The 15584-nt window shown below is 46.5% G+C and overlaps 1 protein-coding gene across 1 annotated transcript in view; it reads right to left on the bottom strand.

Annotated features, from left to right (window-relative positions):
- Nucleotides 1-14708, bottom strand: part of LOC114771770 (SH3 and multiple ankyrin repeat domains protein 3-like) — a gene marked incomplete at its 3' end in the record, with an annotated part of 77767 nt that extends 63059 nt beyond the window's left edge. Inside the window, exon 1 of the mRNA XM_028965118.1 lies at nt 14540-14708. The remainder of the gene's footprint in view (nt 1-14539) is intronic.
- Nucleotides 14709-15584: the final 876 nt, after the last annotated feature.

The raw sequence follows: 15584 nt of genomic DNA, 5'->3' as shown, positions 1-15584 counted from the left end.
AGTAAGCCTGAAATGGTCCAGGTCCTCCGGAACTTCACAAGCTATGCGTCGGCATGGGCATGTACTCGCAGCAGATCCGGTTGAGAAAACGGCGCGTGGACAGTAGCATTGAGAGAAGTGTGGAGGAGCTTACGGGAGTTTCACGCTTCTTACATCAGCGCCTCTGTCCTGCTGGAGAGGAAGACCAGTAGGTCAGCAAACCAGCCAATTCCACATGGAGGTAGATCAAGGAGCATCTAAAAGAATTTTTAAGACATATTAACTAGGCTTGGAATTAGAAAACTTTCCTTATGAGTTTTTATCATAAAAGGAAGCATTACTAGATCGCCCCCTTGTGGTCTCCATCAGCTATTATTCCAGGCTATGAAGAACAGAAGACCAACAGAATCGGAAAGTTCACAAATCAGGCATTTAATATAACAATGGCTGTGAATATATATTGATGAATAAAAATTTGGGGTAGAAATGTCCCCTGGGTCAATCCCTGTTGATGGATGCTATGATGGGCCAGGTCTGTATCCTGGCTGACCTCTGCAATGGCCCGGTTAGAACGATTATAGATGCTGGCATTGTGGTCTGCATTAACCTTGACTCTCAAATGAGCTCCATGCCTTCCCTCCTCCGTGAAACACTGATGCCCCCTTTATGAATAAAAGACTTGGTGCTTCACCGTCCTGCTCCTGGAGGCCCTCGCTTAAACAAGGGGTTCTTCGGAATATTAATGATCGCCTGGTCCGAATTAAGCACCCGTTTCAGGTAGCTGTGAAGAAGTGCTGCTTGGCTGGAGGAAAACCATGCTTTCCATTATCCCAAAGCATTAATGTCGCCCCATAACCACCCCATAACAACCACCCTGATTTATTCACTAAACCCAATTACGCCAGACTCGATAATTTCCACAAACGTGCTTCGGTGGAGGAAGCTGCGATTGCTGTCATGAGGTGGTCCTCTGCTCTGTGTCTTCGTGGACTTTCAACAGGTTCGCCAGCCGTCCACCGTCCCCTAAAAAGAACTGGATAATAAACATTCACAGGCTAATAAAACAGAAGGGCACTTCCTTCTACTACCGCGTTAAACAGAGAGACAGACACTTTATTCAGCCCAACAGTCTAATCTTCATGTTAAATAAAGTGAATACAGTTCAACCCAGTCCAGGTTAACCACACCAGAGCAGCAGTTCACCTCGCCAGGTTAAAATTGTGCAATTGTGCACTTTACTGCATTCATCCACGTATTTTTACATTATTTTATTCACGGTAGGCTTGTAAATCGATGAAAAACGGAACAATGTGATAAGAGGCAGCCAATAAAGTCATTTTGTAATAATTCCCTGCAGACTGATGCATACGCAACAGATCAGCGTGAGCGTACAGCAAACAAAATATGTTAAATATGTCAAATTATTCACAGTGATAACTAATGGGTTACATTGAGAGTTTGCCCGCCCTGAACAGGGACCTGAAAACAGGGCTGTGGTGCTGAGGACACAGGGATCCCCAGACCTACCGACCTTCTACACTCTTCCACAGGAGAGACAGATCGAGAGGCAGAGGAAGAACCTGGGACCCTGCTGTGAGGTGCTGTGGATTTCTCTAATAACAGCACAGTGGTGCATGAAAGAGCGATAAATAAATCCCACCCAGACAAGCCCGGAGCCCAGCGCCCGAGCCAGCGGAGACGAGTGACGGCGGCGACAGACGAGAAGATCGCTGCAGCTAATAAACAGCAACAAACAATCACGGGCGAGAACAATCACGCACTCCAGGGTAACATTACAAAGTGTTTAGGCATGGTTCATTATGCTTTACAGTTACACACACACACACACACAGCTGTTCTCAGATCACAGTTTACAGCAAGTTGTGTATTCACAATATATATTCGATCCATTTTGTTTGACAAATTGTCATTAGTTTAGTTTTCTTTTAGGCAAATCAGCGTCAATATGAATATGATTTTTTAGTGACTATAATCCACATCTGCTTGAGAACCAAAGCAGCTTTAATCAAAAATGTATTCTATTATAAAAGAGCACACGTATGAATAAGAGAGGCACAACTGGAGGTCACATGACCTCATGGGCATCCTACACAGACTCATACATTATCGCACACAACACTGAAGTAAGGGTGGTAGTAACCTAGCGGGAAAAAACACTCAGAAGACCCAGGTTCAAACCCCACTCCCCTCCATCGTGTCCCTGAGCAAGACACTTAACCCTGAGTGTCTCCAGGGGGGGACTGTAACTACTGATTGTAAGTCGCTCTGGATAAGGGCGTCTGGTAAATGCTGTAAATGTAAATGTAAACATAAATTCATTTGCATAAACAAAAATGCTTATCTTGCATTTGTGGATTTACATTTTCATCTGCAGACATACACACACACAATCAATTCATTATAGCCTGACACAATACAAAACCGACTGATTTGATGCGGTGGTGGTGATGGACTTCACTCTTCATTTAACGTTGTAGAATAAAAAGAACAAGAATAAGTTTGTGCCTGTTAGGAGCAGAGAGGAAGAACCCGGCCTCCACTAAACCTTGAGAGCTTTCACCATTATCCCTCGAAATCTCGGTAAAAACACTTGGCTTTATTATTCTCTGTTTACCTTTCGGCACCACATATTTATTCAAATAATTATGACTAAATGTAGTTTTTAATCTGCCATGCTTTCATGGTATTACTTAGGGCTGGATGAAATTGTCTATTAATTATATTGCCGCATTTTTACAAAACAGAGAGAAGTGAAAACAATATCACAGCTGGTTCTGAGCAGAGCATTAAAATGAACATATTGTTTTAATAATAGTTATGAATAATGGGAGAAGAATAATAAATTACTGCAGCAACAGATTCATTCACAGCATTTATATAAAACAGCACATTATATACTTAATTTGTAAATTATTATCATTTCGCAGTATTATCAGTTTTCAAGATGAACATATTACCTGATATTAATATTACTAGCCATGTCCATTCATTCCCCTTTTCGGTATCATTCTACTGGGAATATGGTCAGAAGTTTTCATGCCTCCATCCACCTCTATCGTTCATTTTGTATTTCATATTTAGTATTATACACTATAACTATTATTCGTGCGATGATTTGCACTGTAATGACCCCTGGCTGGACTATGACCTTCTGTGTATTGTGCATCATATTAGCTTCCGAAATCCCCCCCTGGATCAATAGACTTTCTGTCTGTCTGGATAATGAGTTTTGGGAGGCTCCTCCCCTCCACACTAATCCAGCCGCTGAGCGGCGGTTTCAGCTGGCAGGTCTGGCGGGAGCGCTGTCTCCAATAAAGTGCTGCGGCGACGCTGATTGGCCGCCGGCGATGCCATTAGCGCGGCTCGCCTGCTCAACTTGACCAGGGGCTTCTGCGATCCATCACTTATTAGTCCCCGTTCGGCCCACGCCAGCGATGTCTTCGCCGTTCATCAATCAGCGCCGCCTCTGTTCTTTGAAAGCAAGTCTCATCGCCACGAGGGTTCAGCGAGCAGAAATGAAGCATGTAATGTCATCTCTGACTCCCATCGGCCTCTAACAAGCACGAAATGAGACGCCTTATAGATTCATTTTCTACGTCTATTAATCTGAAATGTGCCATGTGATTGCTTTGAGAACGAAAACACGAACGCTGGTTCATCAGGCCCAATTAGGCCGGTGAGAAATCAAGGCGCGGCGTACTGCGTCTGTCCGGTACGACTGTACACAATACTCTCATGAAACTGTAAGATGGGACGTCTTGGAGACATGACACTCCTGTGCCTTTGTTGTGCATAGAGATTCAACACCTCCGTTTTTGCCTCACTTTGTCAAACTGCATTCCAACATCCCCTGAGCCAAACGTGTGAGGTGCCGGCCGTCGGGACCACCCACTCTCTTTGTCTTCCCCAGACGGGAGGCACCGGGGGCGTGACGTCAGAAACAACAGGTTCTGATTGGTCTGTGACAACTTCCTGTAGGCCAGGGGTATAAAGGTCTGTTCACATGTGGGGAAGGGACCTTTCTTTCCCAGCTGGCTTTCCATTGAAACCGGATTTTCCGGTTTTCGAGCCTGCTCTATCATCTCATTTTTTCTCATGGCTCTCTCTCTCTCTCCCTTTATTCTTTCTTCTCATTTTTGTTTTCTCTGCAACCTTGGTACCTTTTTGCATACAATATTCACATGCAATAACTGCAATAATAATTTACCGGTGTAACTGTTCATTTTTAACCTCTATTGTGCCATGCCATTTTCTGCCAGGTAACATCAAGTTGGAGTCGTTGAATACAGTGCTTTTGTGTGGAGGGAGAAAGAGTTTTTTACACTCTGTTCTCTCCCCACGGTCTTTTTACAAATGGTGATCCCGCCGTGATACCTTTGCTCGGATGTGGATCTGCGACCGTAAGTCTTTTTATTTGTATTTTTTTTCCGGCCACTGTTGTTGATTGGACTCAGTCAGTCAGTGCAAATCTGCAGAGTTATGAATTCCCTAATAAAGGTGTAATTCTCTAATCACATGGTGGGATTTTTTATTTGTATTTATTTTCCGGCCACTGTTGTTGATTGGACTCAGTCAGTCGATGCAAATTCGCAGAGTTATGAATTCCCTGAGTCCTACTATATTTACATGTTTTTTGCATTGCAATATCTGATCATTGTTGTTTTTTGTTTTTCTGGTTTGGTTTTAATGTACGATGAACGCTGTTTTTCTACATGTACAATCTGTATGCAAAACCACAACCTTTTGACTTCATCAGACTCCAAACAATGAACCCCACCAAGTCTTCAGACTCCAGACAAAGAACCCAACCAAGTGTGTAAAGTCTTTGATCAAGTTGAATATTCTATGTATGCTGCTGTGTTTGATCTCTGTCAAGAAGGCAGGTTTCCCTACAAGGGTGATCTCAGACGCCTGAAGATCGTAAAGGACATGGAACCATCGGCTACATTTGAATTCCCAACCTCTTTGTCTTCCCCAGACGGAAGGCCCCCGAGCCAAACGTGTGAGGTGTCGGCCGGCGGGACCGCCCACTCTCTTTGTCTTCCCCAGACGGGAGGCACTGGGGGCGTGAAGTCAGAAACAACAGGTTCTGATTGGTCTGTAACAACTTCCTGTAGGCCAGGGGTATAAAGATCTGTTCGCATGGGGGGAAGGGGACTTTCTTTCCCAGCTGTCTTTCCATTGAAACCGGATTTTCGAGTCTGCTCTATCCTCTCATTTTTTCTCATGGCTCTCTCTCTCTCTCTCTCTCTCTCTCTCTCTCTCCCTTTACAGGAGTTTTTTACACTCTGTTGTCTCCCCACAGTCATTTTTCCAAACCTGTTTATGCTCATAAAAGTCGTTCAGTAGCAACTTGAGCATTTGGCTGCTCTGCTAGCATGTTTGCTAAATGAACAAGGCTTTCAATAATAAACCTGAAACTTCTCTAGATGATGTGCAGAAATAGGACGGGAGCTGACAGAGCCATCTTCATGTGGTGACATCTGTCATGGTTCGACTCGTCTGAGGCCTCCAAATGTTCCTCGCCATCACTCTGCTGTCAACCAGCAGACGCCGAAGACGCGCTGATCTTCGCCCATTTTGCCCGAGTGGACGTCTGCTCCTCTGACCGCTGCACACCACAGCATGAATGTAATAACCTGCGAGAACGAATGAACTTGTAGAAGGTCCTGCAACAGTGCCACCATTCTGAAGGTCACAGCAGGTCTCCAACTGAGCATGGGGACTCTTACTATGACACTCTTCAGAAAAGATCAATACTGTGCCGATTTGGTTTGTTTTTCAATCCAAGAAACAGAAATCAGTGTAAAATGATAGTGTATGAGTGTGTATGAGTGTGAGTGTGTGTGTATGTTTACGTGCTGTGGATCTAACTGCTCACTTCACTTGAGTGGAGAACCTGTTATAAACATCAAACCGTTAACACTGTGACATCTTAGAGCTTCTGGCTTTTAAATCTTTGACGTTAAATAAATAACAGGCCACCTCTGCAGGGTCGGCTCACGTCTGCTGAATATTATAAAAATCTTCACATCTTCACGTTACTCCTCTAATCTTGGAGTGACGACCCCCCCAACAACCTGGGGTGACGACCCCCCAAATGCTCAAAGTAAAACCAGACATCTGCTTCAGGACCAGAGGGACAGAAGAGAGATGTGACGCCAGAGAGATGTGAGGAGTCAACTAAGCTAAATTACACAACTACTTAAACCATTACAAGCTGTGAGAAATATTCATTAAATGTTTGTGAGTTATGGTCAGAATATTCAGGAAATGTGTTTACTTCTCAACGTTACAAATTACGACCTTCAATCAAATAGAACAAATTTGGAACTAATTAACATTTTAATTTCGACTGACGTGGAAAGGAAATTGTTGAATGTGGGAATGTGAATTTGTGCGTGTAGATCTTTAATGTCTGCTGAGCTCGGAGTGACGTTGAAGAAGGGAAGCGGAGATGAAGAGATGGAGGCATGAAAGAGGACTTGGCAGGTGAAGATGAGGGGAGCATAAAGACGACAATCAGTTCTGGCAGGAACAGTTCAGATAGTAATGCACATCCGACAGACATGCGAACACACACTTGTACACCGTCTCACACACACAAGTCGCACAAGCGTTTGGATGCAGGGCTGTAAAAATGATGGATCCAGGTGGTCGGAGGTGGGGCGGGAGAGCATGGTGGTCAACTGACGGAAGCCCTCTCTGATTCCCAGCGGAATTCTAATCCCGGCCTGTCTCGCCAGTCAGCGATGCAGTGGGGATCCGAACGGTCCGGGTCCATCTACCCCCCCCCGCCTCTTGCAGCACCGGGGGGGACGTGGAGTTGTGGACGGGGCAGACAGGTTCATTTCATGGTCCCTGCGTCAGTGCGGCACATCACACTGGCTGTTAGTGAGGAACTGCAACTGCATTAAGACGTGTGTGTCTGTGTCTCTGTGTGTGGCTGAGTTCAGGTCCTAGGAGAACGTTCTCTGGTTTTTATAAAGAAATCTGCTCAAAGTAGACATTTGTCGCCTGGTGTACTGGACTCGAATTATATTTTACGACCGCCTCCACGTCCCATCTGGACGTCGTGGGGCGATTGTTGAGGCGGCTGGCCGCGGTCGGAGGTGGAGAAGTTGGAGAACGCGCCTGCTTTATCAGCGGGGCTGCATCTCCGCTCCGGTGCTGAGGAAATTAGCAATCGATACCGCCCATCATTAAACAAAAGACACGCTTAATCTTGGCTCGACACACACGTATACGGAGTGTGTGTGAGCACCAGCGGCTCATTAATGGAACTGTTCAGCCATTCTGACGTTCATCCGATTAGAATGTTGATTTTGATCTTCTGAAGTCACTTGCAGCATAATCACACAGACAACTCTGCAGTTTAAAGCAGCGTCTGATCAGCACAGAGAAATACTGTCCAAAACTGACATTCATGTCCCCATCTGGTGACATGCACAATACACCGGCTGCTCACACCAATTTACATCCACAGAGCGCGTGCTGCACCGTCCCCAGAAACACAAGACTTCAGGAGGATGAAGTTCTCCACACCAAACCGCAGGAAAGAACAAAACTTTTCTTGGCATTCACATGGGACGTGTTGACTGAGGTCACCGTCATTATCTATTCATTTCTGTAAATCAGAAGCAAACACTCTTCAAGCAATAACTGGTGTATGCATTATTACGTATGTTGAAGTTGAACTTTATTGTCATATGTACAAAGTACAGCGTACGGAGCACAATGAAATTCTCACTTGGAAACCCCTCCCACGTAGACAGAACATAAGACGTGATACACAGAAGACATAGAAGACAAAGTGGTGCAGCAGCAATAAATAATCGTCACAGGCATATCGATTACTGCTTCTCTGTCATGTGGGGTTCCACAGGGTTCAGTCCTGGGTCCATTTTACACTCTTCGCAGATGCATTTGATGAACTGTATTTGTCTCTTGACTGGTGACCTTTGTCTGAATGACTACAGCACCTCCTGGGTCAGCAGCCAAGTCTGTTTGTAATCTCAGAGTCGGTTTTAATGACTCTGGAAGAGCGGTGGCCGAGTTGGCAAGGAAGCGGACCCGTAATCCCCTAATCGAAAGGTTGCCTGTGCGAATCCCAAGGTGCCACCGAGGTGCCACTGAGCAAAGCACCGTCCCCACACACTGCTACCCTGGTGCCCTTCACGGCGGCCCACTGCTCACCAAGGGTGATGGTTAAATACAGAGGGTTCATTCCTCTCCAGGCTTCAAATCCTATTTTTTATCTAAGGAACATGCCTTGGTATCCTCAACGACGTCAACATCCAAGTACTGCGCTCTGTGATGTTTTTTTTTGTCATGTCCACAAGTAAATTGTACCGAGAAATTTCACAGGAAGTCTTTTATCACTCGCATAATCCGATTTCTGATTAGCTCGACTAGGAAACGTCTAACAACGACTGAGACTACAGAAGTGGTCTCTAATAACAGTTGAACCTCTGCAAGAGACAGAAACCCCCCCAAGGGACAGAAAAGACAAACATCCAGCAATGCAAGATGCATAAAATTCTGCTGCGTCTAATTAGCTTGCGAGGAAACAAGACCCCCGGCTAATGAAATTAGCAAAAATAATTGTCTGCTCATTAAACGGTTTGTGTGCAATATTTCACAACAGGGCACCAAAAAGATGGCATGAAAGCAACACTGGAAGCTGCTGCTGGAACGTGAAAAAGGACCCAGACGTCTATCCTACAGTCGTTTGCAGAAGCAACCGGGCTTTGTGTGAAGTAACCACTGGCTGTGGACCCGTTACTGTGCGTTCCTCACCCCCATAGAGGCCGAGTGAGGACAGCTTTGTCACTCGCTATTAGACTAGATGATGAACCTCTGCCCCGGTGAGCATGTGGGTGTACAGGCAGAATATGAGTCCAGGTTCCCCCACGGATCCGATCGGGGATGAAAGCGGTGGCGGGTGGTCACGAAATGAGGGTTCACGTCTCAGTGATATCGATCCCCTTTCCCAGGACCCGAAGTGCTACGATGGGATCAGAGTAAATACATTTACCAACATGCACCTCGCGAAAGGAAAGCTCCCTCGGCGTGCCAACGTCCTTTAAGTATTTCGGTCCGTTCTCTGGTTCAAAATGTAAAAAGTTGTGTCTTAATAGACAACATGAGAAGAAATAATGATGCACAGCAAGAAATCTCCCTGAACATGTTAATGCCTCATAGTTCGAACATTGAAACGCTTCTGCTCTTCCGTCCCCTTCCAATGATCCAGGTCTGGAGGAAATGCTTATGGATGGTGAACGAGGGAGATCTTTGGGGATTTACATTCAATTTGAGTGACTTATAGACAACTGAGTAGAATTTGGTGTCCAGAAGATGCATCGAGCATAGTTACACCACACAGTGACACAGCGTCACACCAATCCGTTCCTGTTCCCTCTCATTTCATCTCTGCCATGGATGGATACATGAACAACATCTGCATATCTTGGCCCAAGCCATCAGGTCTATAGTACCTACCCTTTCCATTGTGGTAAATGGGTTTCACATGTTGTACATTTTTTCAACGAATGTTCGTTTTTGAACAAATTGTTAATTAGATTTTTAAATTCTCGTCAGATGTGAAGATGGATGGTGAGGAGGCTTCACACACACATTTTTACATTCCCTCTTAGTCTAGCACTTGTCTAGCTCAGTCTAGCAACTGTACTGGTCCCGAGGGGTCAGATTGGACATTTTTAGGCTCGATTACTGCTCTAAAATGAACGGGATACAGCTGGAGCATGGCTCTATCCCGTATACAATTATAATACAATTATAGGAAATTATTCACGAGAACCTCAGCACTTCATTACAGAGTTCCCACACTGCACCATCACACACACACACGCATCCTTCTACTAACACGTTTGTGGCTTCTATCTACCCCTGCAACAGGCCTTCAGCCAACGGACTCCATCCCTCTCTCTCTCTCTCTCTCTCTCTCTCGATCTCTCTCGGGAGCCTGCTGGCTCAGGAACAGGAGAGAAAGCGAATAATTACGAGTAAAAGTGGACGGAGACGGAGGGACGGGATATGGAGTCGGGAAGAGGTCTCTGTGCTCAGCAACTCTCGTTTAAAAAGGATTTTCTCTTATTTGGAGTTACTCAGCCCCCCCAAACGCTCGCTCTCTAATTGGCCCTTCGGTTTAATGTGATTAAGAAGACGGTTTAAGAACGAACGCTGAACTCATGCTAATTAACATGGAGCTGCTGTTTCCGCAGGGACCGGAGATGACACTGGTGATGGCAGCGAATCGTGCACAACACACACGCAACACACACGTACCACGCAACACACACAACACACACATACCACACAACACACTCATACCACGCAACACACACAACACACACGTACCACACAACACACACATACCACGCAACACACACATACCACACAACACACACATACCACGCAACACACTCATACCACGCAACACACACAACACACACATACCACGCAACACACTCATACCACGCAACACACACATACCACACAACACACACGTACCACGCAACACACTCATACCACGCAACACACACGTACCACGCAACACACACAAAACACACATACCACACAACACACTCATACCACGCAACACACACAACACACACGTACCACACAACACACACATACCACGCAACACACTCATACCACGCAACACACACAACACACACATACCACGCAACACACTCATACCACGCAACACACACATACCACACAACACACGTACCACGCAACACACTCATACCACGCAACACACACATACCACGCAACACACACGGATTGGACTGGATTGGATCGGCAACATATCCGATCCATTCTCTCAAAGTTTGCGAGCTGACTGAAGTCTCATTTCAGTCGGATGTGACATGTTTGGTCACATGACTTTTGATTCGGTTCAATGGAGACCTCAGATTCGTGACTGGGTAGACGTCGCATGACGAGCTGCATCGTACGTGAACGTCGCCACCATATTGCGATAGGCTCTGCTGTGGCGTGAAGCATATACATGTCTATGGAGAGAAGTGCATAAAAATGCCTCACTCTTGTGCTGCTTGGGGCTGTACAAACCGCTGTACGCTCCAAACCAGATCCCGGGGGATTACATTTCATAGGTAAGGCTGGACAATTGTTTTGAATATATTTGGCCATTATAAAATACCGTTTTATAAGTCTTAACCTTAGCTAAGCTAGGCTAAGCTAGCGAAGCTATGCATTCCTGTGCTCAAGTCAGCCTTATTGATCTCAATAATTGCAACACACTCATACCACGCAACACACTCAACACACACATACCACGCAACACACTCAACACACACAACACACACATACCACGCAACACACTCAACACACACAACACACACATACCACGCAACACACTCATACCACGCAACACACTCATACCACGCAACACACACGTACCACACAACACACACATAGAATGCAACACACACACACCGTCTTCAAACCGACAGCAGTGAAATGAGACCGAAGACAGACGATCGATAGGATGCTCCATCAATGCAGCCCATTGTGAGATAATCAGCCAAGGAACTGCCCCCTGGGGGGGCGCTCTCCCGTACCGAGCGTGCGCCTGTCTTCCCATCCAGTCGGCCACTTAGCATCAGTGACGTGCCACAGCGTCCCCACGCCTGCCCACAGAAAAGGGGCGGGTGGGGTGATCAGCTAATTAGCAGGGTCACATGACCGTTGGGCGTGTTTATCTGGAACTAATGACACATTTGTACTATTCACCAATCAGAACGTTGATTTTAACAATATCGATATCTGATCTATTGTGTTTTCCACCGGGAAATCGTTTTAAATTAAAGGTAAAAGGGCAAACAGGATTTAAATTACTGCTGTCAGGACATACAGAACGCCTTTCGGCCAACCGCAATCCCATGCCGGAACTGGGTGGCATAACTAATTAATGAATTTGTGTGAAATGCCAGAAACGGTATAAAATTAACCCCAAGCTGCCTCGGAAGCACGGCAGAGGTTTGTTAACATTTAGCCGAGGAGAAAGATGAAGAGCAGGGGCTGAAAAAGAGGGAGCGGGCGGGGCCATGCAGGAATGCAAATCTGCCCTGGGCAGAGGAGGACGCGGTGGGACAATTAGCACATGGACAGCACAGCTCTGACATCAGACACGTGGGGCATGTGGGGCAGTGGTGGTGGCCTGGCGGTTAAGGAGGCGGCCCCGTAATCAGTTCGAATCCGCCGAGGTGCCACCGTCCCCAAACGCTGCTCGCCAGGCGCCTGTCATGATGCCCACTTGTCAAGGGTTAAATACAGAGGACACGTTTCGTTGTGCGCACCGATTATCATTTCAGATGATGGACAGCTTCACACAGGTGAGCAACATCTCAAACATCACCTGCAGTGTGAGCCACTGAATGGCTGGCGGTCTGAGCCCGGAACTGGCACAGCGACGGTAAAAACCGCCACGCGGTGGAGTCGTTTTTAGGAAAGTGGGTGAGCGGGAGGTGAGGATCAGAAGCAGATGGCTGGCAGACGGAGTGGAGAGCTACAAGACCGGCAACTGCGGTCGACACTCAGCACTTTCACCAGGGGAACAGATGCCAGGTCACACACAAGTGCACACTGTGTGTGTGTGTGTGTGAGTGTGATCTTTCGAAACATCTACGGAATACTCGCCAAAGTCAAGCCCAGGTGCTCAGTGCAGAAGCTCCACCGTGATGGATCTGTCACAGTTCTCAGTTCTGTTCAGCAATTTACTTACAGTGACAAAGTCCCGTATGTCAAACATTGATCAAAAATTCATTCATCGTTTATAGTCATGAAACAATGACATAATGTCTGTAGAGAAGCAGCAATACAATATTGTTCTTCATCTGTAGATCATTCATCATCCAACAGAGTTGTGAGAGACCGACACCCAGTTCTATTAGAACATCTCTACACATCAGTTACCGTTGGGAAGATGAAAACCATTCTGTATAGTTCTGTGTATATTTTATTCACATCATAATTGCCGTTTATTACAATATCATTCCACCACTTAACTGCACACTGACTGATTCAGGACAACGAAGCTGTGGTCACGTGATGAGAAACGATATTGATCCGAAGAGCATCAGAATACACATCACAGTGAGATCACCAGCTCACAATACTGTGAGAACCTAATTCCCTGCCGGGGAGGAGTGAAGTGAGGAGAAAAGCGTCTGAAAGGGTGTGAGCCGACAGCAAACAGAGCCTTCTGTCCCATTCACGTCCTGAAGCTTCAAAAAGGGACACGAATGCATGGATTTCACACAAACGTCTGCATTGTGCAATTAGAATAGGTCTTCTAAGTCAATAATTAGATTATGGTTTTAAAAATGGTGTGGAGGGACCTGGTCTTATCCTCCTCTGGAGGCCACCAGATGGTCACTAAAGACCTTTTCGCAGTTTTCTTTTTCAGTCAGAGGTGGAGTATCGAAATGGCCAGGCCAGTTGCGATGAACATGTGACCAGAGGATGAGCTCCACAGATGACGTGGGACAGGATAAGGTCTCCAAACAGGTGTCAATACAGCAGAAAGCCGCACGATGAGAACATTGACCTCCAGATTAGCTCTAAACACCGTGGTCTCCACGCTGTCCACTGCTTCGGTGATCAGAATGTCTGATTGGCTGAGAAAGGCAGATTCTCCGGCCTCCTTTTCCTCGGTGCAATGAGAGCCCAGCGAGTCTGAAGGGACTCGTTTTTTGGGATGGCCTCTCGGTAGTGGCACCGCGGAGAAAGCGAGCCATCATCGGGGCGGAGCCGGCACGCCGCAGATCCATTGTCCTGCTCTTTAGTTCTCCGTGCTGTTATTTTGCATGGAGGCCATTGTGAGAATTAAATCGAATTTCCCGTCGTGAAGAGGAGCCCGGGAGCGAGACAGAAGCGGATTACGACTGCTGAATAACGGCCAAAACTGGCTACGGTGCACGCCGGTCGCAGGAAACGTCCAAAGCCGGTCACACGCAGTCAGGTGGGGTGGAAATCATTATCATCCGTCATATGAGCTCACGCGGTGGAGCGGCTTTCACCAACCCAACCGACTGACTGGTGGCTGTGCTGAGCTGGAAAAGTTTGTGAATGTCGTGCTGATAGACCCATAATTCAGCTTGGTGGCACCTGACATCACCTGACGTCTCTCTGTGGGACGGAACCATGACGGTCTGAAACCAACTAAAACACACAAATCACGTCCAGTGGGTCCCGGATCAAAACAGGTCCGAAGCCGTGACCTGGAGAGTGTGTCACACGGCATTTACATTTTACATTTACAGTATTTACCAGACGCCCTTATCCAGAGAGACTTACAATCAGTAGTTACAGGGACAGTCCCCCCCTGGAGACACTCAGGGTTACGTGTCCTGCTCAGGGACACAATGGTAGTAAGTGGGGTTTGAACCTGGGTCTTCTCGTTTATAGGTGAGTGTGTTACCCGCTAGGCTACTACCACCCTGCACCACCACAAGAACGGCAGCAGCACACACACACTCACTCCACTCACCAGCACTCGCTGTCGGGGGAACAGAGCGGTGGCGCCCCAGAGCCTGGAGCTCAATCACGGAGCAGAAGAAGCTCCTCGAGCCCGGCCTCAAGTCGGGACGAGGGACGTGGCGAGGGACGCGGCGAGGGACGACGCGAGGGACACAGGTTCACAGCTGAAGGGACGGAACTCTCTCTTTCTGCGGCATTAACACAGCTAATAGGATCACAAGTGTCCATCTGTCCCTGAGTGCAGCTACCCTAAAAATACACTCCTACAAACACTAATGCCACACACACACACACACACACAAACACCGCCTCTGTACCCAACGCACTGTGAACTTAATATCACAAAGCACACGTCTGCGTTGTACATGCAGTACAATGTTAATCAATACAATATTAACTAATCAACTCACAAAACAAACATATTCACACACAAACCGACCCTGCATGTTCAAGAAAAGTGGGAGACCAGAGAGAAGCCAGGACGGAATGTGTGTGTGTCTGTGTGTGTTGTACTGGTGTCTGTATAAATGATGTCCAGTGAGAGTTATAAACCAAGCTGACTGAAATCCTCTGGCCTCACACACACACACACACACACACACACACACAGGTTTTAGGTTTGCCTTAGAGATCTCTGTAACAAGCTTTGTAACAAATGATTAATCGAATGCAAGACTATTAAGTTTTTAAATACGTGGCACACATCATGACATCACTGACCCTATTCAGACACACACGCGCACACACACACACACACACACACACACACACAGCTGTCAACAGCCAGATGAATAATTCAGCAAGAAGCATATCACACCGTATGAAACGAAGCAGGAAAATCTGCATTCTTATTCACCACAAGCAACAAGATGCTGAAAAAGAGTCAACAGCTGCTGACCACACACACACACACACACACACAACCAGATTCCAGCCCAAATTCAGTCCATTCATCAGCTGAAGTCACAAACATCATTCAGAAGGAATGATATTAAATATGAATTAAAATATGACATGACCTCTACTGGTCATATGAAAGATTTGTCTTAACTGGG

The sequence above is a fragment of the Denticeps clupeoides genome, unplaced genomic scaffold, assembly GCF_900700375.1.
Source record: "Denticeps clupeoides unplaced genomic scaffold, fDenClu1.1, whole genome shotgun sequence".
NCBI classification, from domain to species: domain Eukaryota; kingdom Metazoa; phylum Chordata; class Actinopteri; order Clupeiformes; family Denticipitidae; genus Denticeps; species Denticeps clupeoides.
Note: the sequence above shows the minus strand (reverse complement) of the source record. Positions and strands in the feature narration are given on the sequence as shown.